At 40.3% G+C, this 8,693-nt stretch overlaps 1 protein-coding gene across 1 annotated transcript in view; it reads right to left on the bottom strand.

The window, feature by feature from the left end:
• Positions 1-8,693, bottom strand: part of mfsd3 (major facilitator superfamily domain containing 3) — a 63,031-nt gene that overhangs the window by 9,316 nt on the left and 45,022 nt on the right. The gene's annotated exons all lie outside the window — the stretch shown is intronic.

The raw sequence follows: 8,693 nt of genomic DNA, 5'->3' as shown, positions 1-8,693 counted from the left end.
TCAGCCAAACATTACAAAAATAAATAAAATGTGCGAATTGCCTAGATTTCAACACCATTCAATGTCATTTTCAATGTCATTGACATTATTTGTATATGTCTTGCAGCATCTTCCTCTGTTTCTCTTTTTCTGCCTGTCTGTACTTGTTCCGGTGACATGAGCAACACCATTCGATGATGGACGTGTCAAAATTTTCTCTTTTTTTGCAGCTGAGGAGCCAGTCGGTTATGTAAAAAGATCACCTTTTCCTGGAGATTAAAGCCATCAGTAAATTGTCTCTGAGAAAAATCCCTGTCCACTTCCAAACAGCGCTGACCTTGACCTTTGACCTTTATCATGAATCAAAGCTTTGCTTGGTCTTGTTTCACCAGTGATGTGTGTAGGAAGGAGAGGAAGAGCAGGAGCATCAGATGCAACAGTGTCCAGTGACTTAACAGAGATGTGTTTTAATAATAGTAATAATAATCATCATCATCATCATCATCATCATGGGCTGATAATGAGGCTGGCTGATGATGACACCCCTGCGAGATCAAGAAACAGTCTCACATCAGTGTGGCTTTTAAATCCTCTCTGTCACTGGGTTTGATTTGTGAACGTGACACACACATAGACTGACACACTGAATAATGAGGGAGTGGAAGAGGAGAACGAGTGACAGTGGTACAGGATGAGATGGACAAACAGGAACGCAGAGTGAGATGAAGGGATGGATGAGAGAGATGGAGGAAGGTAGTAGTAGAGGAGAGAGCTGTCACTGAGACTCTGTTAATGATGTACAGATGGCCTGTGAGTCTCCACTCCCCACACCAGTAATCTAATGAGGAGACATGGATTACCGTTAACTCAGATTAATTTTTAACATGGTGGAGGAGACGGTGATGACAGCCATGATTATTATCATTACCATAATCATTCCCACTTTGTCTGCTACTGTGTGTATGTGTGTGTGCGTGTGGTTTATTAGATATCCGTGTGTGTGTGTGTGTGTGTGATCACATGAGTTTGAAAATACTGTACGCAAGCTTGCAAGATTTTTTTTTAAGAACCTTGTTCATTTGCATTGAGTCTAGACATGACATCACGTCATCATCCTTTTGTTTTTCATAAACAATATGTGTTGACCCTCAGTCAGGATGGGGCAACATCTCTAAGACCACCGAAAACACAGCATAAAATAAAAGCCCTTTTGTGTTGGGTTGAGGGAGTGAGGACAGGAAATGGGATTCAGAAAACTGGATTCCCACCTCGCTAAAGAGTTTTAATGTGGAGTTTCATGAAGTTATGAATGCATGGATAATGGGAGAAGAGCGGGGAGGGAGGAAAAACAAAGAAACATTTAATGTGGAGAGAGAAATGAAAAACTAAAAGGAAGGTTTGTCCCTAATGAGGAGACTGAAATAATGCTAAATGTGATTACTGTATCAACACTTTTCAACATGGAGGCTGATTCGTTCATATTGGAGGGGGAAAAGACCGCACGTGGGGTGTTGGGAAAGGATTGCGTGAGTTGCATGAGTTTGTAGGTGAGTGTGTGTTGGGGGCAGAGTCAGACAGTGTCTAATCCTCACAGCTCTTTCTCTTATGACTACGTTAATGCGGATGAGACGAGATAAAACAATCTCAGTTATTGTTACCTTAAACAATGAATTAAACTGTTGTCTGTCGATTCAGTTGGGCTTCAGTCAAACTGAGCATGCTCAGTGAGATTTTTTTTGTTTAGTAAAACAAAACCAAAGCATATTCAGTCTATGGGAATTAAGATTTTATGATTTTATACTGAAGGTACTTATTTACACTGACATGTTTCAAAAGTTAATTAGTAGGTTGTGATTTTAAACAAATCTTTTTTTTTAGCCTCTGAGTTGATTTTTGATATTAACTATTGCATCATGGCAAAAAACCCAAATACAATGTTCAGAAAAATGTAATTTATTTTTGGTTGGGACGTTTCATGGAGATCTGTATTTACTGTGACCGCCACACCTTTTATGCCCTCTCATCTCCAGGCATAGGCACTGTATCACTGACACATTTAAGTACTGTTAAACATTGTTAGTGTTACAGAGATGTCACATACACACATCGGCACACACATCAGCGATCATACACTGCATCCCTGCCCGCTGATTTGGGGTCTTTGATGCAGGAATGTGGGCAAAGACACTGGATGGTGAAGCCGAGCTGTCACTTTGCTTGCCTGTCTGCCTTTGCTGAGGTGCCCGTCTGTGTGAGGGGTTTCCCTTAATAAGCAGGTCCCTAAAAGCACGCCGATTACCCCAATTAAATTGTGTTCCCATCACAATCTCTGCGTTCTGGGACCCAAGAGCCTGTTAGCCTGTCTGAAAGAGTTGACAGTAGAGCAGGCTGACACACCCAGTCGACTATGTGCCACACATACCCGTGTACCCACATTAAACCTCAGCTATATATTCGCTGGCAGAAATCTCTAATAAACTCTTTACTGATATTTGTATTCTTTTTCTACAAAATTAGCAAGTATATGTGTTTCTGTTTTCTTTCTCAATCCCCTCTTTTCCCAAGGTTTTTTCTTTTTATGATTTCTCTCTGTTTTGTTGTTGTTGTATTTTTTGCTGGGCTGCAAAAAGCCCTGCACAGGACTAATAAGCCACTTTTGGACAAAACAGCAGCTGGTAATGCAATGTCAACTTGTATTTTGTTTTTGTGGTTGTATACAATGACGATTAAGAGTAGCTTATAGTGTTGTAATAATGTGTTTCACCAAGCAGCATAGACTTGCAGTACAAATCTCCAAAGTCCCATTTTTTTTCTTCTTTTTGAAGTGGTCCTTTAGCAATAGCAGTAGTGCCACATTATGTAAACAACTCAATCCATAGAAATGTACTACTGGCAACATAATTCCTGTACTGGCCTCACGTGTGTATACAAACAGCCAGAAACAGCAGCTGGCCTCTCAGTTTGACAAGCTTCAGCCTCTGGTAATAGGACAGGGACACGCCCATGAAAATAACAGAAACTGTAGATTCCAGTGGCAAACCTGCTTCTACAGACAACTGGAGCTTTAAGATGGCACTAATTTCAAGGATTTATGCAAACAAACAAGAAGCTTTATGACAGAACGCTGGCATGTTTTACTCGATGCCTATATTTTGATCTCACTGGACAAGCACTGGTGCCTTGCTTCCCCTGACAGAACACTACTACTGTTTATGAACAACGGGTCAAGCTTCCAAAAAGCCGTTAGTTTTCTCACTCTGTGACTGCATTAAGCACTTTTCTGATGGAGTTTATATCTCAGCAACTTGTTTCAAGTCTAATAAAATGAAAACTGAATGTATTTTTATAAATTATACTCTCCACTGTAGTCATAAAAAAAAAGGATAAAGCAGGGTATGCTTGACTGACAAGTGACCCACCAGTGAAGTGCTGTGCTCCTGTCATCAAACCAGAATTTAATTCTTAGCTTGAGGTTTCACAACAGAACTAACCAGAGGATGAAGTCATGGTGGCCACAGTTATCTCTTCCAGTTTCTGTCCATCCTAAAAAGGATTCTGAGTACAGATATCTACGAAGTATGATGATATTCATTTTCTGCAGTCTGTTTTTCACCTATGAAAACCTTGGAGGTTTGGAAGCAGAGTTTTCTTTGGGATAATAATAGCATGGCTATTGACCTTTGCAACTTCAGACACCTATTACATCGTGTCATTATCGCATCTTCTTGCACTCTCTTATTCCTTAGTATTGTCACCTGGCTCGAGTATTATTTCATTAATTCTAGGGAGTTAGACAAATTATATGCATAATGACAGTAGATAGAATCACATATTAATGCACAATTTCTTTTGCAGACTTTCTGGAAACTCAACTGATATTTGCTTTGCTTTTAGTTGGAATCTTCACTGCTGTATCTACGTTACATCACAGACATCAACTGAAATTAGCTCCATGAATCTGCATCACCAAATGTTTGGCATCAGGTAGAAACTCGAAATGAAAATTGCAAAGTTTATGTGACACTTTTGTCAGCAAGACTTGCAGGCATTTCGACTGCCTGTCTTACCGTTTGCTTCTCTCCCTCATCTTCTTCACATAAATATATTTTGTTTACTTTCACACTCTCACAGTCGCACACATACATACACGCAGAACAGTGGTGTCATTTCTGAGAGTTGTTGTCTGGCTGTCGCAAACCCAGTGCTGGGCCTGCTGTTTGGGAGAAAAACCTGCATTGGGCAGATCCTATTTAGACAGATTAAAAACCCCATGTCCAGCTGTCTACATCAATCCATGCACTGTCTCTCTGACGGTCCCACCAGATACACCCCTGCTCTGTTGTATACTTGCCCCTGTTTCTCTCTATCCCACATCCATCTTAATTTATTCGCGTGCATTATCTTCTCTGTTGCTCTGTCTCCACTCTTGCTTATTCTCCATATCATCTTTATTTTTGCTGCCGTTTCCCTGCAAGACTATAATTTAGTGCTTGAAGCAAGAAGCTGCTGTCACAGTGGTTCTAGCTGTTGAATTAGATTAAGGGGAGCACAACAAATGCTGGTGGGGATGAGTTGGCTTTTCTCAGCAGCGTGGCACTGTAAGCCCTTTTTCCCTGAAAGACTGCAGAGATGCACAAGTGGTGTGGCTTTCAAGGTACATGGAGATATAGGTGACTAAACTGTTTTTCTTTTGTCTTGCAGATGACACATCGAGACTTACATGAATGATAATACAAGCTTAGTTTCTCCATGAAGCAACAGGAAAATGGGATGAACAGGCCTGTGCTGTGTTACTGAAGAGATTTCGATGCAAGAAAATAACATGTACGCAACAAATGGCTTTGCACCAGAATTAAGATGGAAACAGTTTGAGACCCCAGAAGGAAGCATAAATTCAGCTATTTGTTTTTTTTAACACTGTGTGAAAACCTTATTGGATTGGACATGGCGGCTCAGCTGTGAGTGTGTCTGTGTACGTAGTTGTGCACTTCGGTTTTCACATGTGTCTGCTTGTATGGCTCAAAGCACTCAAGCGTGCATGAATGCGTAACTGTACATGTAGTGTGCATTTTGAATATGATTGTTGTGTATGTGAGATTGGGGAAGATTGAGAGCATGGCAGAGAGACATTCATTAGTAGCTCTGACCCAAGGCTGAATCCCTGATGATGCCAGAGAGCCCAGTAATGGTCCTGTACCCCCCCCCCCCCTCTATCCTTTAGCCTTTATTTTCTTCCTTTTTCTAATCCATGGTTCTCCACCAATCCTTCACTCTATCACTTTATTACATCCAAGTCATGTGCAGGAAATAGCAGGTGCTGAAAACTGAAAAAAGATGAAGATGCAGATATTAATGTCTGCAATGAAAAAATGTTAAATGGCCTATCCTAGTTGATTAAAAATAGGCTTGGTGTTTTGTGTTATCCATCCATCCATCCATCCATCCTCCAGCTTGTCTGGGGGAACACACTGGAGAGATTACATCTCTCGCCTGGCCAGGGGATGCTTTGGCGTTCCCCCGGACAAGCTGGAGGAGGTGTTATGGTTAATTGTGCTTAATTAAAACTTACACATATCTGACTCATGCTCTTAATTTGTCTTAATTTGTCAATGCTTCAGATTCTTAGTGGTTATATCATAAAGCAAATAGATAGAAGCATAAAATCCATTAAAAGAAAACAAGAGTTAACTGTATTTTGTGTGTCTGATTTTGCCTTGTTGCTGTTGTTCACACAATAGTGTTAATGTTGTGTCATTGCAGCTAACAGGTGGAGGAAAAATAGTCAAGTGCAGCTTGTCCTGCAGTGTAAAAAGTGTAGAGTGACAAATAAAGGCGATGTTGTTGTGGATGAACAGATCAAACACAGGTTGTTCATCAAAAAGACTTGGAATTCTGTCCAATACGAGACCAAAAGGAAATGTGGAATATTATTTTAAGAATGAATGGACATTTTATCCATGCATTGTCTTCCATTTATTCAAAGTGAAGCCACAGTGGCAGCAGGCTAAGCAGGGTGTTCCACATGTCCTTCTTGCTGGTTGCACTTCCAGTTCCTCCAGAGGAGGATCCCATAGCATTCCCAGGCCAGATAAGATATCTCTCTCTCTCCCGTTCTGGGTCTACTGCAGGCTTTCATACCAGTTAGGGGTGCCTGGAAAATCTCCAAAGGGAGGCGCCCAGGAGGCATCTTAACCAGATGCCCTAACCAGCTTCTTTCATCGAGTCACGTTTTCAGGATGGGGACAAAAATTTTCAAATTTTAGCTGCTCGTTAACGTAAATAATTGAATCAGCCAATCGCATAATAATAATAACTTTCATTGTATAGGATTACTCAAAAAACACATGCTCATACATATAGACACATAATCAACCATACAGTCAGACATTCATCACAACATACACGCACACATACAGGCAAATAGTTGCAAACTATAGCCAAAAATAAAGGGCTAAAGCTAACCTGTAAAATAAGTTTAAAATAAGTCAATTTAAAACAAATAAGAGAATCAGCTGATATAGCTGCATCTAAATGCATTTAGGTGTGTAGACATGACAAAGATCACTTGCTGAATTTCAAACTGAGCCAAATCAGCAAAAAAGGAAGAAAGGTGAGTCAAGTGAATTTGAACATGGCATGGTTATCTCACGTATTCATTAGCTGAGTATTTTGGAAACTGCTGATCTGCTGAGATTTTCCCACACAACCATCTCTAAGGTGAAAATGCCTTGTTGATGTCACTAGTAACTCAAATTCATTACAACCAAGGTATGCAGAAGAGAATCTCTGAACACACAACACGTGAAACCTTGAAGCAGATGTGCTGCGGCAGTAGAAGACCACACCGAGTGACTCTCCTGTCAGTTAAGAATGGGAAACTGAGACCATGATTTTAACAGGCTCACCAAAGCTAGATAATAGAAGCCTGAAAAGTTTTGCCTTCAATTTTGGCTCAGTTCAACTTTACGTTTCCATCAACATAAACCCTTCTTTTAATCATATATTTAAAAAGCACTACTAGTTTGGCTTTCTGCTGAATTTATGACACTATGACATCACAAATAACTGGGCAGTTACAGTGATGCTCCTAAGCCATCACTCACCACGACATTGTAGAGACAACATTTGGATGGATGGACAGACAGACGACCTAGAAAGGCTCCATCATCAGGTCAGGAGTTAGTCTCCATGGGTTGTCCACATGTGAGGGTAGTGAGATGGTGGAGTGTACCAAAGGCGTCAGAAAATAGATGACAGAAAATGAAAGAGAAAAAGTGGGGTGTGTGCACAAGAATGAGGCTTCTCCTGTCCTGGCTCTAATGGTTCAAATGAGGCTGGGGAAGAGGATGCTGTGTATGTGTGTGTGTGTGTGGTAGGAGAGAGAGAGATAGTGAAGACGTGGACGAGTATAGGATGAAGGGGTCTAGGCAGACCAGAGCTAAGTGACTCAGGCTAGGCACCATATGAGCTGGCAGCTTGTCACATCCCAGCCCGTCACCGAGCGACTGGATAGCAGAGGCTGTTTCGCCACAGAGCAGCTCCAATCACTTCAAACTCTCACACATGTGGTTTAGATTATTTCATTTTTAAATGTTATTTTTTCATTTATTTATTTAATTTCATTAAAAAAGAATCACGGTAAAATCAGAATAGTGTGGAGGAAATGCTACGATCACTGGATTCAACTGAGGAGAAATTATTCTGAGTCTGAGCAAATCTTTCATTTGTTAAACGTCAAAAGCTGCATTGCAGGAAATACAGCTGTGATAAAACACATGCGCATCAAACTTTGAGAAAAAAAGTTCAGATCATTCAGTGAGCTCATGCCTTTTTATACCACCCCTTTGCTGTAACATCAGTTTCCTCTGGTTGGCTGCTGCTCACCTGGCTTCCACAAATAGGACCAGATGCTTAAAACCAAGCAGGCTCCAATGGTAAATTGTCAGCCAAACTTACCAAAAGATATAATTTTTTTTATTCTTGACTGAAAATATAAACTTTTCAAATCCATCAATACATGTTTGAGTGCCAGTCTGATCAGGATCGGGAGAATGGACAGGAGGAACATGAAGCAGGATGTGTCTGATGTCTCGATGAATACACTACGATCAGTACCTTCTTACCATAGGACATTTAGCCTTTCAGTTACCTGAAGTGTAAGACAGTGTCTCAGTTGGTTTGTATTAATAGGTGTACACGGCTATGGAAACTGTTTTTGCAGTTAATTAGCAACACTGGTCTTCTGTTGGTATGCAAACTATTAACTAGTCTAGCTATGATACTGATAATAACATGCTATGATGCTACTCACAGCTTGCTTTTCTGAATCCTCAAATATTTTTGCTTTTTAATAATGATACCTGTTCTTCTGTTCATTTGAGCTAATGAATAATAATAATCACATTGCAGCATCAACATAGATTTTGACATGCAGCTCTGATCAAGACGATTACATGAAGTTTAAACTTGGAACTAGAAAGAAAGGTGATTTAAGGGACTTTGAATGGGGCATGGTTGTTAGTATCAGACAAGATGCTCTGAGTAAACTGCTGATATACCCATACATCCATGTCTAGGGTTTACAAAGAATCTATGAATAAATGTATATACTAATATATATATATATATATAATGTTCTTCCTCTACAGCCCCCCCCCCCCCCAATTTTTGCACATGTTGAGGAGCGTGTCAGGCTACATTTCACTGTGTGTTAT

Source organism: Haplochromis burtoni, unplaced genomic scaffold (assembly GCF_018398535.1).
Source record: "Haplochromis burtoni strain Fernald_Lab_line unplaced genomic scaffold, NCSU_Asbu1 Contig_62, whole genome shotgun sequence".
Classification (NCBI taxonomy): Eukaryota; Metazoa; Chordata; class Actinopteri; order Cichliformes; family Cichlidae; genus Haplochromis; species Haplochromis burtoni.
The sequence above is the reverse complement of the archived record's forward strand: the minus strand, read 5'-3'. Positions and strand labels throughout refer to the sequence as shown.